Raw genomic sequence first — 23,240 nt, forward strand, 5'->3', positions numbered from 1 at the left:
AGGAGGTTATCAATTCGGCCGGTATATTTTTTTTTTTTTTTTTTTTTTTTTTATGTATGTACACCGATTACTCCGAGGTTTCTGAACCGATTTACGTGATTCTTTTTTTGTTCGATGCGGGATGGTGTCGAATTGGTCCCATAAAAATTTTATTCGGCTAGGCCTAGTAGTTTTTATTTTATGAGCATTTTTGTCTGTACTCGATGACTTAATTTCAATGTAGCAAGTAACTTTGATTCACTTCCCGGTAACCAATTGAGATGAAATTTTGTATACGAATGTAAATTGGATAGCGATGAAACATTATCATGACATGGAGCTGATCTGATGATGGAATCGGAAGGTGGCCATAGGAACTCAGTAATATATTGACTCAACTTTATCGAGTTTGGGCTCGTTTGATTCGTGTTGAAAAATACACTAAAAAGTATTAAATAAAAATAACTGCGTTAAAAACAACCGACTTCAAAAACGGAAAAGTAAGAAATAAAAAAGATTTGATATTATTAATTACTACATATTATTTTTATGTGCTATTTATTAAATAGGTTTGAAGTCGGTGCCAAACACTAAGCACTTAGTATTAAGCCCATGCACCGACATCAAACCTTTTTAGTAAATAGCACATAAAAATAATATGTAGTAATTAATAATATCAAATCTTTTTTATTTCTTACTTTTCCGTTTTTGAAGTCGGTTGTTTTTAACGCAGTTATTTTTATTGTTTATTTTAATTATGATTTTAATAAAGAGCTAACTATAATAGTTTGCTAAAAAAGTTTTATTTTTATAAAGTTTTGATTTCCATCTCGTTTACGTAGGTTAATGTGTCGCGGAAGAATTCTAACAAATACCCGCGGCCCCCCTCATTAAAGCGGCTCGACGGAACACAGTGGGGTTTTAGTCGGTAAGAATCCGACATAACCCACGGCTCCTTCCCCGGGGGCCGTGGGTATCTTTGGAAGATTTCCCCACTATAAAAAAAGGTAATCTTTAATGTATACGGAAGATGTATGAAGTATTAAGGTGTGCTTGAACCCTCTTGACATTTTACAATATCGATATCAACATTACCATAAAATTAATTGAACCATGACGAATTTTTAAACGCCTTTAAAATATTGTCTGAATTGTAATCAATAACTTTGAGGTATTCTTTAATGGGGTATAAGTTTTCTTGACTGAATATTTTATGGTTGTTAATATTTATGAGTTCGCCAATTTTGTAGAAGTTAATGAAATGATGCAAATGTATTCCTAAAGACTTATATATCTCATTGCGCCAAGTTTGAATGAACAAGTTACCTAGAATAATTATTGAATAATAAACAATTGAACATTTTAACCTTGTTCCTTAAAAGCATTCATATAAATACAACGTTCTAAAACAAAATAGGTATGTAGTTTATTTGCAAAAAAACACCTAGTTACAAAAATTAAACAAAAAGCAACAAAAAATAATGATTGATATAATTAGATACTGACTTATGGTTGCAGGCTCTTACTAAGAATTAATTTGCCGAACAAAACTTCCAAATCACATCCAAACTTTTTACAATTCAACAAAAACCAACGTAAAATTGCATCTGTATTTTGCCAAATACACTTTTACCTTTTGAACAGTTGCGTTGCGAACAATGATGAAATAAAAAGCGTGCGTGCCGAGCACACGTGTCAGAAGTGAAACTTCTTTGGCAAGATTCATAGGTACCAAGTCGTCGCCTTACTTGATGACGTGACGGTATTGCCATGACCTTGAAGTTTTACTCTCAACGCGCCAAAATGAGTTTCACTTCAAAAATAAGTACTTCAATATCAACATCATGAAGTAACAACTTATAAAATGTTTAAAATTCCTGGCTCGTGCTGAGAGGATGTGTTGTAAGCAAGTGCTCGAGAACTCGATACTGTAGAAATAGAACGATTGAGTAATGAAGTAAATATTCACTTATAATACCACAAGAGCTTCAAAATTATCGGGTATTTTCCGATAGGTTCGTTGCAAACAAATGAAGGAGTCAAGTTTTTAGTCAAGGCTAAAAAATCACGAGCGCGAAGCGCGAGTGATTTTTCCTGAAAAACTTGACGACTTTATTTGTTTGCAGGGAACCTTGAGGGAAATGCCAGATAATTTTGAAGCTCGTGTGGTATTCGGGAGATTATTTTTCCGTCCCAAATGGCGGCCAATAATTTCACAATTGAATTAAACCTGTCAGTTTGACGTCAACGACCAGAGAAAATTTTCAAAAAATTATCAGTATATAGGTTGTACCACGTGACGTCGAATGGTGCAATTCTATTGGTCGATATTTGGGTCGGAAAAATAATCATTATAATCTGTAGAAATAAGATTTTCCTAACTAGAAAACTATATAAATCTATATAACTAATATAGTATACTAATTACTACCTATATAAATAATCTTTTCGCCCGCGGCTTCCCCTACGTATTCTATAATTAACCTAATAATCTACACTAATATTATAAAGAGGAATAATTTGTTTGTTTGTTTGATTGTAATGAATAGGCTCATAAACTACTGGACCGATTTTAAAAATTCTTTCACCATTCGAAAGCTATATTATCCACGAGTAACATAGGCTAGGTTTTATCCCGGAAATCCTACGGGAACGGGAACTATACTTTTTCTTTGAAAACACGGGCGAAGCCGCAGGCGGAAAGCTAGTTAGTTATAAATTAAAACCTTCATCGAGAATCACTCTATGTATCGAAATCTGTTACTTAATTTTGAAGATCTAATCATACAGACACAAAGACCGGCGTCGGATATTCTTTTTACTGTGAAGATATTTTTTCTAGTAAAAACTCGATGATTGTTCGACTAATAAATTTATTAATGTTAACAAACTTCTTGTCATGTTTTATAATACGAAGATGATCGAATATTATTTTTTATATCATCCAATTAGTGAATGAAAACATCCTGATGAAAACCGGCTTGACTAGATTCAAAAGGTTGGACGTGTGTTATGTCACAAACCGTAGTAAATGCGTATTATGGCTTTTTAACCGACTTCTAAAAAGGAGGTTCTCAGCTAAAAATTTTCGACTGGGAGAACCGATTTTAATGATTATTTATTTATTTGAAAGTTAGTGAATTCCGATATTTTGACCAGTTCTAAACATTTGAAGGCAGTTTTTTGTTAAAAAAATAATTGAAATATCACTGAAGATAACGGTGAAGAAAATAAAATTATAAACTTTATTTGAATTGGAAAAGTAGGTAGGTAGCTTATTAATGTCACTTTTTTATTTATTTATAACACTTATTTTCTTGTACTGGTAATAAAAAAGTCGTTCTTTATAAACTTAGCATGACAGATTTTAATTTCAACACGACGCGGACGTTATCATTTTTAAAACTTGGCATAGGTACCTAGTGTTTGGTTACGCTTTAATTAAAGGCGAACGATTAGACCATGTTATAGGCTAGATACTTGTATAACTTATGACCAGTTGCATAACTTCTGGATATATTAAATTTAGCATATACGCTAGATAAATTGAAAATATTTGAGTTTCCAAAACCTAGTAGCCAGTTATGAAAAAGGCCCTTCAAACTTTTCCATAAATAAATTTAAGTAGTTCACTATCTACCAAATATTATTAATTTGTTTACAAGCTATTTAGACCTAAATCCCTTCAAATGTAGTACTTAGAATATGCTGTCTTATGTGTACATAACATACTAACGCCTATTGTTTGAAAATTTCCTTATTATATTATTATTTATAAATAAATATCCTAGTCTGACTTATCTGTGAGGTAAAGGACGATGAAATAGGTACCATTAGCAATACCTAATTATTGTTTTGTATGCAGTTAACATATTTTTACAGACTATAATTAAGTTTACCACAACATTTGTAAGAAATTGAATCTTGATCGCTCTTTATTTTGAGACAACAGATTATTTAGAAAATAACAATAAGTCAAATGCCTTGTATCTGACAGGATTACATTACATTTTTAGATATTAAGCCCCGAGCGGCCCGATCCGATCACGACACAATAGATTTTCTATTGTGTCTGTGATTCCGGGGGCTGAGTTATTACGAATTTCATAAGAAAGTGCATGTGGATTAAAATGTTCCAATCGCGATGGCAACAATAGAACTAGTTATCAATTTTAATATTTAGTTTTATCAATATCTTGTACCTGTTAAATGGATCATCGCAAAAAGTGATAGATAATAATTCTCGCTTACGATTTTAACAAAAACTTTCTACATAATTCGAGTTTAAGCATAATGTGAAAGTATATAATACTTAACGTTAAAATTAAAGCAGAATTTATTTCCCTTACCTATTTCATATAGATTATTAAGATTTTAATACTATTTCTTGTAAGTCCACTTCGAAGAATGAAATAAATTTTCCTTCAGATCCTCCATGTCTTGGAGCCTTACAAGTTACAACTAAAAAAAAATATCTTGACACCTTGTGACTAACCCTTCTCATATTATAAATCCGGAAGTATGACTATAGTTAGTTCGATGACTGTTATCTTAAATAATTGTAGCATAAAGTTGATAGGTAGATTTATCAGGAAAAATGGAAGGCCAGTGTCGGAAGGGGGAACAATTATTATTGTGAAGGGTTAGATATTAGGTAGCACAGATAAAATAATAGGTACTATAAATAGTTAGGGTAGGAATTCAGTTTTTATTATATTGTTATGATTGATATACATAATATAATTGATAATAATTGTAAAACTCGTAATTGGCGTATTGTATCATAGATTTAAGTAGATTAAGTCAAACTGTAAGCTGTGTAGTTTTCGAATAAATAAATAAATGAATGATACTTAACTTACGTAAGTAACTAAGTAATTCACGAAAAAATACTTAGAAATTAAAGAAAGTTATCTATTAATTTATTCAGTAGGTAGTTAGGTACCTAGTTTCTTTGATTTTTTTATTTAAAACAAGTGATAACTTCGTTAAAAACAACCGACTTCAAACTTGCACTTGCAAAATTTACAAATACCTACAGACAAAAATGCTCATAAATTAAAAACTACTGGGCCTATCCGAATAAAATTTTTATGGGACCAATTCGACACCATCCCGCATCGAACAAAAAAAGAATCACGTAAATCGGTTCAGAAACCTCGGAGTAATCGGTGTACATATTACATAAAAAAAAAAAATATACCGGCCGAATTGATAACCTCCTCCTTTTTTTTGAAGTCGGTTAAAAATAATTGTTTATGCTATGCTTAGGTAGGTAGTTACTAAATCTTGTGTACCTAGCTAGGTATTAGTTTAGCAAAATAAATTATATCGATATCTACTATTCAGCTGAAGTAATAATTATGATAGGTATAGGAAATTAGATAACATTTGCGGGGTAGATTAAACTCTTATGATTACCTAACTACCTAAATTGTAGCGATAATATATTAAGTTATTTATTATTATAACTTTGTACAAACATATTTAGGTCAGTAGGTATATTATGCATTTGATAATACTGCAAAAAATATGTCGTGATGGAACACTCAAATCTGTATTAGTTACCTACCTATTATAAGTAGGTATTAACTATTTCGGTACCTACCTAGACACTATAAACAAATTATGTAGTAGGTAGGTAGGTAGGTACTTATTTTATTTGGGTCTTTTCTCTAAAAGTAATATATATTTTTAATTTTATTTTACTTTCGTTACACGTTTAGAGTTTAAGATGAGAGATTAACATAAGAATTTCAAAATCAAGAGACACTTAAAATTAAACCTTAGATACTTATAAAAATTAAAACTTAGACTTAACTTATTACCAACTTAATCAAATAACTTACCGAACTCTTTACATTTCACATGAAACCAAAAACAAGTATATTATGCACAATTTTCACTTTCACTATCACATAACTAAATTCCGGAAAATATCGTTATTCGTATTAATAACGTTATCGGTACCGTTACCAGCGTCTGTGTAGTACGGTGTCTGTAGTGAAACTGACAGTTTTGTGGTCGTGAGTCGTGACGTGACGTGAATCATTGGAGAATCGCTTGAAGTAGCACAATTGATAGGGGGAAGCGATTTATATTATGAGTTTGTATTAACAGACCTACTAAATCTTTACTATAACTTCGAAGGCAAGAATTTTTTTCATGACATTCGTATGTTTGCAAATCACAATTTTTACCACTGCATGAACACAATTGCTCTTTTTTCATCACCAATATTTAAACGAATAAGACCTACCTATTTTGAAAATTCTATTGCAAAAACTATTAATTTTATTCTGCCTCATTTTAATTTATGTAATTAGTAATGTACCTAAGATACCGTTCAGAAAGCGTATAAAAAGTCAGCAAGTACATTCCAAAAGTCAATGAACCATAGTTACTTTCACATTTGTAACTCATTGAGTAGGTAGGTAATATGAAGTTGATCGTATCATTATGTATCACTACGTCATAATTATTATCATCACTACATAAGGTAGAAGAGGTAATTAACGCCCGCCTAACAAAAATCTAATTTTTTATTTATTAAAACTACTTTAAAGCGCATAAACAGACGACGAGTAGGTTTGATATTTCTTTCTAAACCGAAAAATACCAATTAAAACGTGAAACTATTTATGTTTCATGACATAAAGACATCTTTTTAAAAACCTTTTCTTGGGCGTTTATAGAAATACTGTGTTAAATAGCGCCCGTTTATGAAAGAAAATTGTGTATGCCTAAAATACGTTCTTATAGAATTTCTGCTAAGTAAAATATAAAATTATTATACGTTATAAAATTTCTTTATTAAAAATAAAAGAAGCTCAAGAAAGAAAATTTAGTATTAAAACTATAAAATTCGTAACTCACATAAAGTGACTTGTTTCTTCAAGTTGTAACGATTTTATACTTTTTTATTTTAGTTTAACTAATCAACGTTAATATTAGTAATCTTCTACCATACTTTAAACAAACAAAAAAACTAATTTAACGCCCCAAGGTCCGTTTACTGGGCGTTATTACGCGACTGGGCGTTATTGACATTTTTTTTAATTTTGAAGTAATTAAGTAAATCATTTTGAAAATATTTACAGAATATGAAGTGTGGTTATGTATATTACTGCCAAAGTATAAAATAATCCAAGAAATAACTCAAAAACAACTGAAAACTTATAGTTTCGTTAGAAGAAATTTTTATAACAGCCAGTGCACGTCTAACGCTCTTGAAACGAAAGCTGCTACTGGCAAAGATGGAGACTCCAGACTTACGCAACCGCGCTAGGCGCGTTCCTATTGGTGCAATTCATTTGTGCGTGAGGTACGATGCGAGTCTATTGAATATAAGTGGGTTTTTTGAAGTTCGGGCGTTATTTAAAAGAGGGCGTTAATTGACACACCTACAAACAAAGTCGCTTTCTCCGTCACTACGCAACGGATTTTGATGCGGTTTTTTTAACAGATAGAGTGATTCAAGAGGAAGGTTTTAGTTTTAGTATATAATTTATTATACTTTAGAAAAAGCGGGCGAAGCCGCGGGCGGTAAGCTAGTGCACTACCTATATTAATTATTATTTATTTTCCTTTCCCATAATTACATTTCTGATATTTATTTTATTATTATTTATTACGCCCATCTCCTCTTACTTGTAACATACACTTATACATTCAAAATTAGTTTCGTGAAATGATGACGTATAAAAATTTAAATTAAGCCTCCGTATAAAGTAGGCAATTTAAATACAGTGAATGACCTCATAGAAAAAAAACAGGCATAATAAATAATAGCTATAATATACAGTACCTATATAAAATAAATAGTTAATGTATGAGACAATAATGTAAATAAATCCAATTTGAGGTTTTTATCTCATATCCAAATAATAGTAAGAAAGTAAATATAAATTATTGTAATATCACTATATGAGTAACAATTACTAAGAAACTTTTTATCTGTACATATTTATACAATATTGATACTTTGAGTAGGTACCTAATTACTAACACAATAGTAAATAAAAACTAAAAAGCGTTCTGAATAGTAGACCGTATCAAAATTGGGTTATGGTCTCATTAAAATTATTTAAGAAAAAAATATCAGTATCAATTATTATAATACTTACATGTATTACCTAACTACTGAGTACTTACTGTGTTATTTGTTAATAATGTACTTGTCTATAGAAATGATAATTTAATTCAAAAAACAAACACGTGGCTTAAAAAGGAATATTATAAAGAACCAAAAATATACATAATGTATGAACATAATTGTGAACATACAAAGTAAAGATACTTAAAACTATTGAGTAAATTGCAATACTAAGCGTTGGTCACGAAATACCTAGGTACTTATTACAAATTCAATTAAATCAGACCTAATATTATATTTTAACGACGAATAAAAATGGCTATAAAAGATTATTGGATGAATTTCAGTTTAATAGGATTCGATATTGTAGTAGCAAAGAGCTTTTATAAGATTGGATTTCCATACATCTTTAGACTTTAGGTGGAATAAAATCAGTAAGAATAGTGTCTATCAACTATCAGAAAATAATAACGTAAACGTCACAATTTCAAAATGTAAGGACGGATAGAAGAACGAAAAAATGTGGGGAAAGAAAAAGATTAAAGAAGGCATATATCGGCTATATTATAATTTATGTTAAAAGAATGTTCATATTATGTTAATTAGGATCCGAGCTTTCACAAGCTAGAAAATGTATGGAAAACCTGCACTATCTGGTTTATTAAAGAGTTTAATTTAATATGTTTTTCTTATATATATATTTATTTTATTTTAGGAGATAAGTTATCAGAGATTAAAAAATAACCACACCATAAAAGTGATCTATAAAGATGCCGAAGGTCATTCAATTACTACAACATATTGCGTTAGGCAGCCAAAGAAGTTTTTACTTCTAAAGCAGGTAACTATTCCAACACTTCATAAAGACCTGTATTGAATCCTTTGTGAATCTCACTAGGATGAGTTGGCATGTTAACACGGAAGCTTTTCAATGTAATTACGAAACTGTTAGTCATCAAAGAGGTATTTCAAGCCTCTCGTCTAAGCAAATTTAAGAGAAAAACTTTAAAGAAATTCTATATAAAATTTCAAATTATAATGATAGCAACACGTATTTAAAATGAAGATAATATAAAACGTTAATTCAGATAGGTGTGTAATAAAACAGGACAGTTCAAGAAAGAGCCTAGGCTGTTAATGAAACACCTGTAGGCTGCGAATTATGTCTATAGAAATTGAAATAGGAATATGTTTTCTATGATGATTATGATACCCTAGTAGCTTGACATATTATTATTTTCAGCTGTTTAAAAATAATAAAAAACTAACAAATAATCAGACAAAGCTACATTATTATATGTAATCTATACTAATATTATAAAGGAGAGGTTTGTATGTATGTATATGTATGGTTTTCACGCATAAACTACTGAACCGATTATAATGAAATTAAGCACACATATAGAGGGTAACTGAGATTAACACATAGGATAGGTTTTATCCCGGAAATCCCATCGGAACGGGAACTATGCGGGTTTTCCTTTGAAAACGCGGGTGGAGACGCGGGCGAAAAGCTAGTAATTAAATATGTACCATACAGGGGCGTAGCTACCGCCGTATCTGCCGTATCAATTATACGGGGCCCCCGCGCCAAGGGGGCCCCCAACGTGCGCTTTTGTGAGAAATCTTTACCCATCCTAAGGGCCCCCAAACAAATTTTTATACGGGGCCCCGCCAAGACACGCTACGTTTCTGGTACCATACCATTTTAACCAACTACAGCCTGTCATACCAGTTTTCAATTACGTTGTTATTGATAACAGTAATTAGCCGATAAAAAATGCAATCATAATATTATTTCGATCAAATATTGTTACTTGTTACTGTCGTGTTTATTCAATTTCTTTAGTACGGGGAAGGTCAGTAAGTATCCTTGCCCTAATTGCTTGCTGACGCTCGATTTATTCAGCGAATTATAAAAATAGGATATGATTTTATATTTAAACTATGTTATTTTTTGCATAATAATGCATATGCAATATGCTTGTCTTATGTGTAGGTTGTCTGGAACTTTTAAAAACCAATTTATTAGTGAGTAGGTATATTTTTTTAATACCTTGTCTTTGTTGAATACAAAGAGGTAAGTAGGTGTTTTATATCAGAGAGGCTATATAGTATTATAAACTAGCTTTCCACTCGCTTTCTCTAAAACCTAAAAAAATATATACTATAACCTTTCTCAAGAACCGCTCTATCTATTAAAAAACCGCATCATAATCCGTTGCGTGGTTTTAAAGATTTAAGCATACATAGGTACATAGGGATAAAGGGACGGAAAAAGCGACTTTGTTTTTTACTGCCTATGTAAGTATGTAGTGATATCTTCTTCTTCTTCTAATATATAAATCTAATATATAAATCTCGTGTCACAATGTTTGTCCTCAATGGACTCCTAAACCACTTAACCGATTATAATAAAATTCGCATACCGTGTGCAGTTCGATCCAACTTGAGAGATAGCATAGGTTTTATCCCGGAAATCCCTCGGGAACGGGAACTATGCGGGTTTTTCTTTGAAAACGCGGGCGAAGCCGCGGGCGGAAAGCTAGTAATTTATAAAGCCCCTATACGGCCCCTATCTTCGAGAGCTCCGGGAATACATACAATTTTACCCAGCTTTCAAAAAATTAGCTTGGTTATGAATAATAATATATCGATTAACTTTAAGAGCGCCCACAAATTTTCTGAAATAAAACGGTAATAACTTTAACGGGAGACGATTAAAGTTTTTACTGTATTACGAATTGCTGTCCTCATTTAAATTACAAGTGTAATTGTCAATCAATTTGACACAGCCATTGCAATTTGCACCATGCAAATAATAAGGCTGGTGAGACAGGTAACGACAAAAGAGGTTTAATATTTCATGAAAATTTTTTGAGGACATGATTATTTTCTTTTCGTTTATTTTGTGAAAGTGAAAAAAAGGGAAACTTCTTTAGGTGCGTTGAGAGTCAAATTTCAAGGCCAAGGCAAAACCTTCACGTCAAGCGACGATTTTGGTATCTTTGAATATTAGAAGTTTCACTTCTGACACGTGTGCTCAGCACATACGACTTTTTTTGTTTAGAAACATATATAATTTTTGTCTTAACTTTTACGAAATGATCAATAAAGTATTTTAATTAATACGTTTATAAGTTTGACTATTTCGAATAGCTTCAGCCCTACCAGAGTGTTTCTTTACTAATACCCTATATGATAGAAAATAAAAACACAGAGCTTGATAAAAATTAAATATTTACACAGTTTTTGAAGATGATAGATCACTGATCTTATCAGATACGCTGTGATCTTGCGATGTAAAGAATATTGGCAAATATTTGGTTACTAAGTAAATTTGTAGCGTCATAATAAATTACGTATTTTTAGTTTCGATTTTAGTTTCGTTTTGTTGTAAATTGTTATAGATGAGTTTGACTTTTCAAATACATAAATTTAAAGATTTATCTAAGTATATCTTTCTAGCTGCTCCGCGCGGTTTCACCCCCGTGGCTCCGCTCCTGTTGGTCGTAGCGTGATGATATTGTTGGTCGTAGCCTATAGCCTTCCTCGATAAATGAGCTATCTAACACTGAAAGAATTCAAATCGGACCAGTAGTTCCTGAGATTAGCGCGTTCAAACAAACAAACTCTTCAGCTTTATAATATTAGTATAGATTAAATTTCACACATTGTACATACAGTATAATTTTTTATACACACTCACATATAATTTATTTTAGTTGACTCTGTTTCAGTCACATTATGAATTATTGTTTGGAATATATACCTACTGGTCCGCCCTAATTTGTTTGCGAACATTAAACTTATATTATAATGTATTATTAACATGATTAACATTGTGATTTTAATTAATCCTCTATACATAAAGTTTTATAAATAGTTTCAATACACGACTACAGATAGTGTTAGTTTCTAAGTTTTCTTGTACTATTTTTAATAAATTATATGACAATCTGCTATCCGGTACGAATATAAATAAACCTATGTGTCTCAGTAAAGAATACTTTCTAACGGTATTGTTATTTTTTAATTAGTTGAGCAAGTATTCTAATTAATCATACTTGTTCGTTTATTTTAACTATTTAATAAAAAAAATCTCTTCTCTTTAACAATAATAAATTAATCTAATGTTTAAGCAACAATAACAAAATTTGAATAATAATTAAAATTGTCGCTTCGTATGTAAGAAGCCTACGTGCCTTCAAGGGCGTTGCGTAAAATATCGGCCATAATATCGTAATGGTCGATGGCCTTTGACATACGAAAAAGGAAATCGTTTTGAAACGATTAATCAATGTGAAATTTCTTTTATATATTGCCGAGGATTTTCGGTTTCCTGGTGAGTAAAATGCTTACAACTATGGATATAATATTATGTACATGTGCGTTTAATTTTTATACTAGACGAGAGTCTTGCTATTGCTATTGTAAGGTTTTAATGAAATTAGTTTATCAATTTTTTATTTTGATATAATTTTTCATAATAATATAAATAGCGGGTAGTTGGAAGATTCATCAATCGTCACATGACGTGTCAACACTCACGCACGAAACGTGGCTTTGTGGAAGGGAAGATGGCACTATACAAAATATTAAACCAATAATTGCATCTTTATACAGCAATTATTGAATTGATAAGTTAAAAAATAATTCACCTAACATAATTTTGTTTTTCATAGTAACATAATCTGTGCTACCTACTTGGTTACACTTAGCGACCCATCGTGTGTTACTATCTTCCCGCGGTATAAGTTTTTCAGTATTTGCTGCTAAAGTTATTTGGTAACTATAATAATTTCGACACAAAGACATTTAAAAAAAATAAGGGTAATTAATTCACTAACACAATATTTTCGACAAGACAAGAGCAAGTTATTTGAATTGCCATTCAAGTAACTTACTCCAAACAAAAAGGTTAATCGTTTTAATACATCGTATAAGTGTTAAACAATCGTATTCTGCTTCTTACTAAAAAATGTCAACCAACACCCTGAAATACCAAATGGATATCGCAACTTGTCAGGATTTGAAATTTGAAATTTTAATGTCCGTTTCTTTCGAACGCAGGAAATTATGGAGAGGATAATGATATAAGAATCGAATTTGAGGTAATAATTTAATTTAAAAAACACTGTTCACAAATAAATCGCGGGAAACGAAACGTGTATACGTACTTTAAATCAACCACATGACACCACACCACAACATAAAATTTCCTGTGACTTTTTACCTACTAGGTACAAATTTTTCCTTTCAAAAATTAAACTAATTATGATATGACATGATAAGCGTGACATTTTGACAGCCGCTGACAGCTGTCACATGACATTTTTATTTATTTTGTATTAATTATCTGTTGTGATGCGCTCAGTAACACAAACACACCATGATAAAACCTATCAAATTTATTTGAGCAATTTTATGCGTGCGCGCATGCTGATGATCGGTTATGAAATATATTTCCATGATTTATGTAATGTTCTGCTATGTACTAGTTTAAAAGGAGTGTAATGTTTTTATGGTTTATATTTATACGTTAACTAGCTATGTCTTACAGTTTTACCTGCATTGCTCTGCTTTTATTGATCTTAGCGCAGCGTGATGTAGGTTGATGCGGTTTTTTTAATAGATAGAGTGATTTAAGAGGAAGGTTTTAGTACCTATATAATTTATTAGGTTTTAGACCAAGCAGTCGAAGCCGCGGGCGGTAAGCTAGTATTTATATAAAATGCACATTTTTTCCCATGTTGTTTAATTGGATTGTAAAACACAGTTTGTAGACCACGTCATGTGTCACACATGCAATTAATAAGCCTAGAAAACGAGGCTTGACTTGTAAAATTGCTTTTACAAGTAATTATGTTACAAGCGTAACATAAAACTGAATTATTACTACCTTCTATTGATCCCTATTCTATACGCAATAAGGTATATTATCGTATGTTGTTGGTATATTTTATGTGGTAAATCAGGTAGGTTTAGTTAAGGTTAATTGGCTGGATAAATATTATGTGTGTTTTATAAATAATAAACGTTTCTAGCTCAAGAGATTAATATGCTCTGTACAAGGGTACCTATGTCACAGATAAATGGTGCATTTAGATATGACAATTTTATGATGAATTGTTGTGTGAAAATGGGTTAAATTATTATCTATTAGCAATAGATAAGTTCAAGTTAATATGGAAGGCCTGGAACCAATGGGTAATGTTTTTTTACTTATGTAGGGATTTAAAATAAGCTGGTAGTCTGATTGGACACTAAAACACACTGGACTTACATAAGTCACAATATTATAATGTTAGATGCTAATGCCCTAATGCCCATACGATGGTAATAATATATTGTAAAATAGAGTTCTCATAAAATCTAACCAGTGTATCTTTTTTTAATGCAATTTATAAGCTAGAAACGGTAAGAAGCCGAGGTAAAAAGCGTTAACCGCCCGCGCCAGTCGCCTTTCAATCTTCTTAATTTTCAAAAAACTATTTTTCTTGAATAAAACCATTTTTATTTTATTTAGAAATTTTGCTTGATACGCAGGACGCTGCTCCGTATCTTGATATTAATTTAATTGTAATTATACTACTATATAAATTTATTAAGCAATTTATCTTTCTACAATCCGGTAATTGATAAACGTGTAATATTTCACAATATATCTGGAACCTTGGAACCGATAGCTATCACTTCCTCGCCATCTCAAGTTCTTCCTGCAATGACTCGTTCATGTAACAGTCAAGTGAGTTTTTATTTGGATATTTTGCGAGTCATTTATTTCCTATACAGGGTGTCCCACTATTGGTATACTAAGCGCGAAGGGACTTGTAGTTTTGCATACACTGATCACGTAAAAAAATATTTAAACAACAAAATTACATCAAAAAATGTTTGCTAAATTTTTCCTGAAAATCCATGTTTTCTTCACTAGCTTCGCGCAGCCGGCATATACCACTTCGGTAATGTGAGCATTCTGTCTATCGTGCTGGTGGCAAAGTTGGGCGGGTTGCTCGTTATGGGTGTTCACATAGAGTTTTAGCAATTCATCAATTTGACAAAAAAACTGCGTCTGGAATTTTATTAGGATTTTTTACGTACTCAGCATATGCAAAACTATAACCTTGAGCTTAGTATACCAACAGTGGGACACCCTGTATTGTGAATGATAGGATTTATCATTTTGCGTGACTAGTCTCAGAGTACATAATTTGAATTCGAAAATTGTGTTAATTTATAACTCATTCAAAAACACACTTAGTTCGATAATAAACTTAGGTATCTACATCTGTGACATAGGTACACATAGGTACCTACTCACTTCAGTTTTCCATGTTATAATGTTATCGTAGTAAATTAAAAATACAGTAGAATAACATCACTACATTTACATAGTATGATAATACATAGTTTAAAACAATGTCGCTTTCCGCCACAGCTTTCCGCCGTCTTAAAAAAGGTTTTAGTACATATTTTTTTAAGTTTAGGTAATACAAAGCGGACGAATCCGCGAGCGGAAGGTAGTATTGAATAAATCTTTATAACTTATAAGTACCTAGTTTATTTGAGAATCGAGCTTTCAATCATTCCTATTCTATTCTATCATTATTCTTTTAGTTATTACTAGCTTCCGCCCGCGACTCCGTCCGCGACTCCGTCCGCGCGGATGTCGGTCTTTGCGTGCATGGTTTATTTCTCCATTTTGAGTAACTCGGACAATGACATCTTATAAATATCTATTGGACCCAAATACGGCTAGGTCTATAATAATACGCAACGTGTGTTCGCGGTACCTACTACAGAACAACGTCTATGGATAACTGAAAAATTGAGATTATTTTTTTTTCTACGTATTTTTCCAGGATAAAAAGTATCCTATTTTACGCCCAGGATAATAAGGTATAATTATACCAAGTTTCATCGAAATCGAACCGGTAGTTTTCACGTGATGTCTTCACATACAGACAGACAGACAGACAGACAGACAGACAAAAATTTTTTTAATCACATATTTGGGTTTGGTATCGATCCAGTAACACCCCCTGCTAGTTATTTTTTCAATATTTTCAATGTACAGAATTGACCCTTCTACAGATTTATTATATGTAATATAGATACTCATTCCGATAATTCAAACGGAGCCGGGGTGAACATAGCTGTTCACCCCGGCGTCATAATAACATGTTCCACTTAACTACCATGTCGAATTGACATTCAAGAGTGATTCAGCAGAGAATAGGAAAAAACTATCAGATGGCCTCTTTTGGAGGCTAATTTGCGAAGCATTTAAATTTACTTCTCTTTTGTGGAATAAAAATCAATACACTTTTTAAATTGAAATAAGTAGGTAACTGATCTCGTAATATTATGTGCTAAAAAAGGTTCGATGAAGAAATCAAATTGCTTGTAATTCGCCTAAAAATACTTAAATCTAAAGAAATAAATTTGCCCTCAAAGAATAACTACCTACTAATAAATCTGCAGTTTGTTTGTTTGTTGTGTCAAACGCGCTCATCTCAGGAACTACGGGTCTGATTTGAAAAATTATTTTAGTGTTAGATAGTCCATTTATTTAGGAACGCCATAGACGTATAACTTAATATGTGGCTAGATGTATATCATCACGCTAGGATCAAGCGCTCCCCTATTGTACAATAAACAAATAAATCATCAGGCAAGACCAATAAGAGAGGAGCAATGCGGGTAAAACCGCGGGTCACAGAGAAAAAAATTATTACTAGAATAGAATATACTTATGTCATTGTTTTATATTTTATTAACAGCTTAATTACAGCCATGATCTTCACGACTTACAATCTATTGTCTCGAATTACTTTAAAGATTTTCCTGGTGCATTGTTTTACGTAATTTATTCTTATGTTTAAAATATTAATCATTGATTCTATCTGTTTCGCTTATTTTATGTTATTAACTCAGTAAATGAAAAATTGGTGTTAAATAAATCTTATGATGGTATTGGTACCACATAACATCTAATCTCAAACCAGCCTCTCTACTACTTACAATGAATCAAAAACGTTAATTTCACGAAAAAAAAACAGTTAATTTCACATTTATACAAATAAGCACAGATATCATGGAATAGCACAGTATACGTAATTTTTTTACGAATCTATACATAAAACATAGTACGAACAAGTCGCCAAGAAATGTAGCACGCTACTCTAAAATCTTCCGTTCGTGTTTCCAATAATTTATTGGAAATTTGTAATATATAGAGCGTGCAATGTATACGGAAATGTTGATCACACTTTCGCCTGCTGTGATTATAGGTGTAGGGTTTCTAGAATAATCTAGAACAGTTTTTATTACGTACCTAAGGGTTCTATGAAGTCAAAGCATTTTTTCCACTGTCGGAAAGTGATGGCGATATCTCAGTCATTTGTCCACTATGCAATTAATACTTATTAAAGTGGGTAGTATATTATGTAATATTATTATTTAAACATTCAGCTACTAAAAATAAAAAAAAAGATGTGTGGCACTCGGGGACTGCCGCGGTAAAGCTATTGCATGCTATGCCTTCAAGCCATATACCTAGTTCTGTGCTTCAAGCCACACACACCTCCGCCCGTCGGAGTGGGGAGCATGAGGTTTTTTCGTTACGGAATTTCTCGATTCGGTCCCCGCGCTCAAGGCCCGCGATAGAAGCTATGCAATAGCTTAAAAGTTGTAAAACGTTTCATAATTTTGATTTTAAATAGCCAGTGAAAATGTTTGGAATTTTGTAGATTTTAAGTTATGAGTTCCAAAGCTAAAAACGTCTATTAGAAAAAGCATTTGTTAATTAGGTAAGTCAAAGCTTTGTATACCTATTCAAATAGAAAATTGAAAATAATTGTAGGTAGGTAGGTACTAGGTAGGTACGTTGGGATAAATCTAATCATAATGTTAACAAACTTGAGTCCGTTGTGCAGTTTGAACGATATAATATTCATATTTTCAGAATTTTATATAGGTACTTAAATAATGTTTATCAATTATTTTGAATAGACATAAAAGACTTTATGAAAAAAAGTATCATAAGCCGTAATTACGTATTTAATATGCGTATTATACAAAAAAAATGAGACGATTTAAAAATATCCAAATGTATTTGCTGAGATTAAAATATTTATATGATAGGTATATTTATATTAATAATTATTATGTAGGTAAAGGAACTAAGTACATACCATGAATAAATCACTGTTATTTATTTTATATACACAACACAATGAAATATTACCTTCTAATCATCACTTTCACATTATGTTCTTAATTTAAACGAATATTTAAAAATCGAACGAGAAAAAAAAAACCAACGCGCGTGCGTACAGATAATTCGCGCCAAATCAACTGTATTTTTTTTATTGCACTATTGGCAATGGCACCTTTTGCGAAGTTCGATATTTTTTTTTTTCAAGTTAGCAGTTACAAAATATTATAGTGTCAATGAAGTCATAATTTAAATTTTATACGTGCAAATGTTAATTTTATGTCCACTTTTACAAACACGGTATAATTGAGTGTAATTATTATGTCATTATTTTGCACAAATGTAATTTTGACTCGTTGGGATTATTAAAGTAAATGTTATAATTTATTATAATATATGGTGCATATCTCAAAATTTCCAAGAAAATTGATTCGAGATTAATTATTACTTTTTCAACACATTTTTATTGTTCACGTGTTTAGCGTGTTAGTCTTTTTTAACTATAATAATTATTAGTAGTATTAGGTACAATTTGTACGTTGGTGCATGTTGCTGCTATTAACTTTTTCTAACTTATTATTTCTTAATTTAATGTTCAAAAAATCTTCACGTGATCCCCAACATTAATGCTATGACTATGACAAGTGATAACTGCGTTAAAAACAACCGACTTCAAACTTGCACTTGCAACATTTACAAGTACCTACAGACAAAAATGCTCATAAAATAATAACTACTGGGCCTATCCGAATAAAATTTTTATGGGACTAATTCGACACCATCCCGCATTGAACAAAATCACGTAAATCGGTTCAGAAACCTCGGAGTAATCGGTGTACATACATAAAAAAAAACATACCAGCCGAATTGATAACCTCTTCCTTTTTTTGAAGTCGGTTAAAAAAGGAAAACTTTTAGATGAGAAGATTAACATAAGCATGCATCAATTATTATAATTCAATAAACAGAAGTAGGTTCTATTCAAGTAAACAGTATCAAAAAAGGTAAAAATATAGTAGCATCTAAAATCATGATTTTGATGGATGAATGAAATACTCAAACAGCGAATATTCTATTTTTAGTACCAAACAAAACAGTCAATGTACTCAAAACAACAAACGTCACTGCCAATATAATATCGTGACTTGCTATATCAAAAACAATTACTTGTACAGACAGACCGAGACGAATTTGAAAGACAACTGCTAATAATTCGCTATGTAACCTTCACGGTATCTTCACGGTAAAATGCTTGTAAATTAATAATATAAGTAAATAAATAAGGCTGGTTGCAGAGCTTGACCGACCGTCAGTGCGTACCGTCGGTCCTGACGATACGCATCAACAATTGTATGACTATGACACTAATGCGCATGACAATACGCGTGCGTATGGTCGGTCTAGCTATGAACGGTTTTATGTATTTCCATACATATGACAAGCGCGACTGACGTACCGCACTGACGGTCGGTCAAGCTCTGCAACCAGCCTTATATAGATAATTAAACTAGCTGTGCCCCGCAGTTTACCCCGATGATTAAATCATGTTCATAATTTTCCCTTTATTTGTTTTTGTGTCGGTTTGTGCTGTGTTTCAGCCGTTAATGCGTTACAAACAGCTATACATTCAGACCAGAATTTCGTGTTTTTATATTACTAGCTGTGCACCCCGACTTCGTCTGTGCTACTCTGTCGAAGATTGATCTTCAGGAATCCTTCGTTTACGATTCTAGACATAAGTACATTCAGACAAACATTTTAATATATTATGATATAAATAGGTTGTTATAAATAAAACTGCACACAATAATTTGATATTAATTCATTTATTTATTGTTAATACGCACATGGTAGCTCACAGCGACTACGCATCTAATGGAAGTTAACGGTAAAACATAGCCTGCATTGTGTTGTTACAACATTATTTTACCTACAATTAAAAATAGGAAATTTTAAATACATTTCTATACTTTGACTTATATAAATAAATACATTAAGAACTGTTGATTTGTTGTTTTATTTATTTCCAACAACGCAGACCACATAATACAATATTGAATTATACCCTAATGCGATTACAATACAACAAATTTTATCCTATTTATTCACCATAAACATCGGCCCGGGCTATCGGTTCTCGGTATTGGCACAGGCAAACATACACATCGGTGGGTTACCGCGGACCGATTGTTTTGGTACAATTAACATTAAATTTTCATCTCGATAACAAAAATGTCATCTCCCAGCCAGATTACATTTTATTCAAACTACATACCTCCTTCATGAAGCAGTGACGTAAGTGAGAGGTTCTTTTGCCATCTCTATTTTTAATAGAAAACCTAGGATTTTTCGAAAATTACAGGAATATTAAACTTGCATATACCAAATGATATTCCATTTACTTTTTAGAATTTAATTATTCTTGCAACGTACTTATACAATGATAAAAATACGTACGAAGATACGAAATATTAATAGTACGAAATGGGCTTATAGTAAAAACCCAGAAACTTAAAAAGACTTTTGTTTTTGTAAGCAACATTTTACAAAGTCTAAGCAGTTTTTGATGTCTCATAAAAACCTTCTCTTACGTCACTGGTTCATAAATTCACGAAAACAACACTTAAACTACGAAAATTACATTAAATACACTTTCAAATAGCAACAGATCAATCGTGTCTACATAATTTCTTCATTATACTCAATAATAATATGTGTTAAACGTTATACATTTACAAATAAATAGTGAAATACATAGAACATATATATTTTTCTAAGCTAAACGCTATTTGGAAGGATGTCCACTTATTCATTACAACAATAAGTTTTTATTTCAGAATTCATTTCCAGGAGATAAAAGAAATTTTATTATTATTAACTACTATATATATATAAATATTATTTTTTAAATAAATAATGTTATGAATATGTTTATTTTGCCTGAAAGAGATCATTCAACTTTTAATTTTTTTAATATAAAACAGGCTAATAATAGTCTTGGTCTTTTCTCTTTATTTTATATTTATTATGTTTTATCTAACAAAGTAAAGAAAAACCAAGTGGACATCCCCCTAAAGCATTGTTTATTGTTGGATTCATGTTTCTTTAGTTTCAATACATATAATAAACTTCTGACTAATGATACAGAGAAGAAACTCGAAAATATTTTAAATTTATCTTTTCTAAGTTACAGTTCAATACCTAAAATTTAATAGCCTCATATACTAAAAACTCCTGTTTCTTTTAACAATATGTCATACAAACATACAGTCATGAAATATTATCAATAAACACGAATCCAACATCAAACTTTGACTACAAAATAAAATTATTTGTGACTATGTTACGATTTGAAAACGAAGTGCGTATAATTTTAAAATAATGCTTAGTTGGTTTATCAAAAAATTATTTAACACTTTGAGATTTTAAATTTTTAGTATACAGAAATGTATGTTCCTCTAAATGCAAATAAACATATGTATGTATGTATGTAATTATATACATGATTTTATATTTGGAGATTTTAAATCTTGAATTAGTATACAGAAATGTATGTTCCTCTAAATACAAAATAAACATATTATGTATGTACATATACTATGTTGCTCTAAAAGTACTGAACAGATTTCGTCTCTTTTATGTATACACTTTCCTTCTTTATGTAATTAAGCCATGTCATTTTCCCTTGCTTTTAAATTTAAATACATACAATACTGTACTTTACCTCTGCATTTCATATTTGTTAGTTATTTACTTTATTATTTTTTACCTATACTTTAAAATTGCCGCACTTCTTTTTCATCCATAACATTTATACACTTAACAACCTTGCATAAACAGCAACGAAACTTACACCTACAAGACATATCTACTAAAGAGTTAGACACACTCACGTAGTTTAAAATTTCAATAATCACTCAGTAGGGAAACGCCTAAACTGTAGGGCTGTGTCGTGAGTCGTAAAACCGAGTTAATAGTACATTTTACAAGATAAATGTATGGAAAAATGTCATGATTTTTTTTCATAATAATAAAGTCGTTTCTATATGAATATTAGAGTAAATAATTAACCAGTAATTTAGGGAAGTTATTTACGTACAGAAACAGGATTTAAACTACGTAAAATATTATTTTCGCGTACAAAAACGAGAACTACATCAAATCGTTAGACCCAAATCTAAAATCCTAAAACAAGAAATAGCAAGTCATAGCATAGTTTAATAATAATAGTAAATTTTTCGCTTTTACAAAAGATTTTTATACTCAACGACACGGACACGATAAATCGTATCGAAACCCGGCCACGACTCACGCACGAAGCGGGAAGTTAATTTTAGTGAAGTTCAAAATCGAATAACAACGTCGTGTCTCATAAAACGCACAAACAGTAAACGAAATACCCTGTTTAGAAGACATTGTATATTATTTTATTTTTAAAAAATTGTTTGTCCTCAGCCTTTTTTAATGATATCGTTTGTTTTCGTTATTATTCACCCCGCCACAGATAACATATGCAGAGACATAGATTATAGAGATGTACATAGACAATATGGCGGTAAAACGCGCCATTTATTATTTTTTTGTTTTTCGTCTGTGGTATGTTACCCGTGCGAAATTCTAATTTGCTAAGGGATCTATTCGATACAGGGTTTTGTAAAGAAAAATTAATAAATAAATAAATAAAGAGAAAGAAATAATTATCTCTGGTAGACGGATACAGATGACATTTAAACTTACGACTAGGAAATGGTAATTCGGGGACTCTTTAAATGTATTCGTGCGTATCGAATATTCGAGACGTTTTGGATAAAATATCTTCACTCCGACAAGATATTATTTATACATGATATATTATGTAATTTTAAAGCAATTTCCATAACTTTGTATATATTTTAAGATCTTCGGTGTTTCCAAAGATCTTTACGCCCAAAAAAAAAACTAATA

General features: G+C 31.2%; 1 protein-coding gene across 3 annotated transcripts in view; it reads right to left on the bottom strand.

Moving 5' to 3' along the window:
* LOC123703172 overlaps positions 1-18,415 on the bottom strand; it is a 37,373-nt gene extending 18,958 nt beyond the window's left edge. Inside the window, exon 1 of one of the 3 annotated variants that reach the window (XM_045651084.1) lies at positions 18,327-18,415. The gene's annotated coding sequence lies outside the window, so the exon portion shown is untranslated. Of the gene's footprint in view, positions 1-5,828; positions 5,978-18,273; positions 18,304-18,326 lie in introns of those variants that run through there. The other 2 variants (XM_045651085.1, XM_045651083.1) reach the window with 2 other exon arrangements.
* Between the last annotated feature and the right edge of the window lie 4,825 nt (positions 18,416-23,240).

The sequence above is a fragment of the Colias croceus genome, chromosome 25 (assembly GCF_905220415.1).
Source record: "Colias croceus chromosome 25, ilColCroc2.1".
In the NCBI taxonomy this organism is placed as follows: Eukaryota; Metazoa; Arthropoda; class Insecta; order Lepidoptera; family Pieridae; genus Colias; species Colias croceus.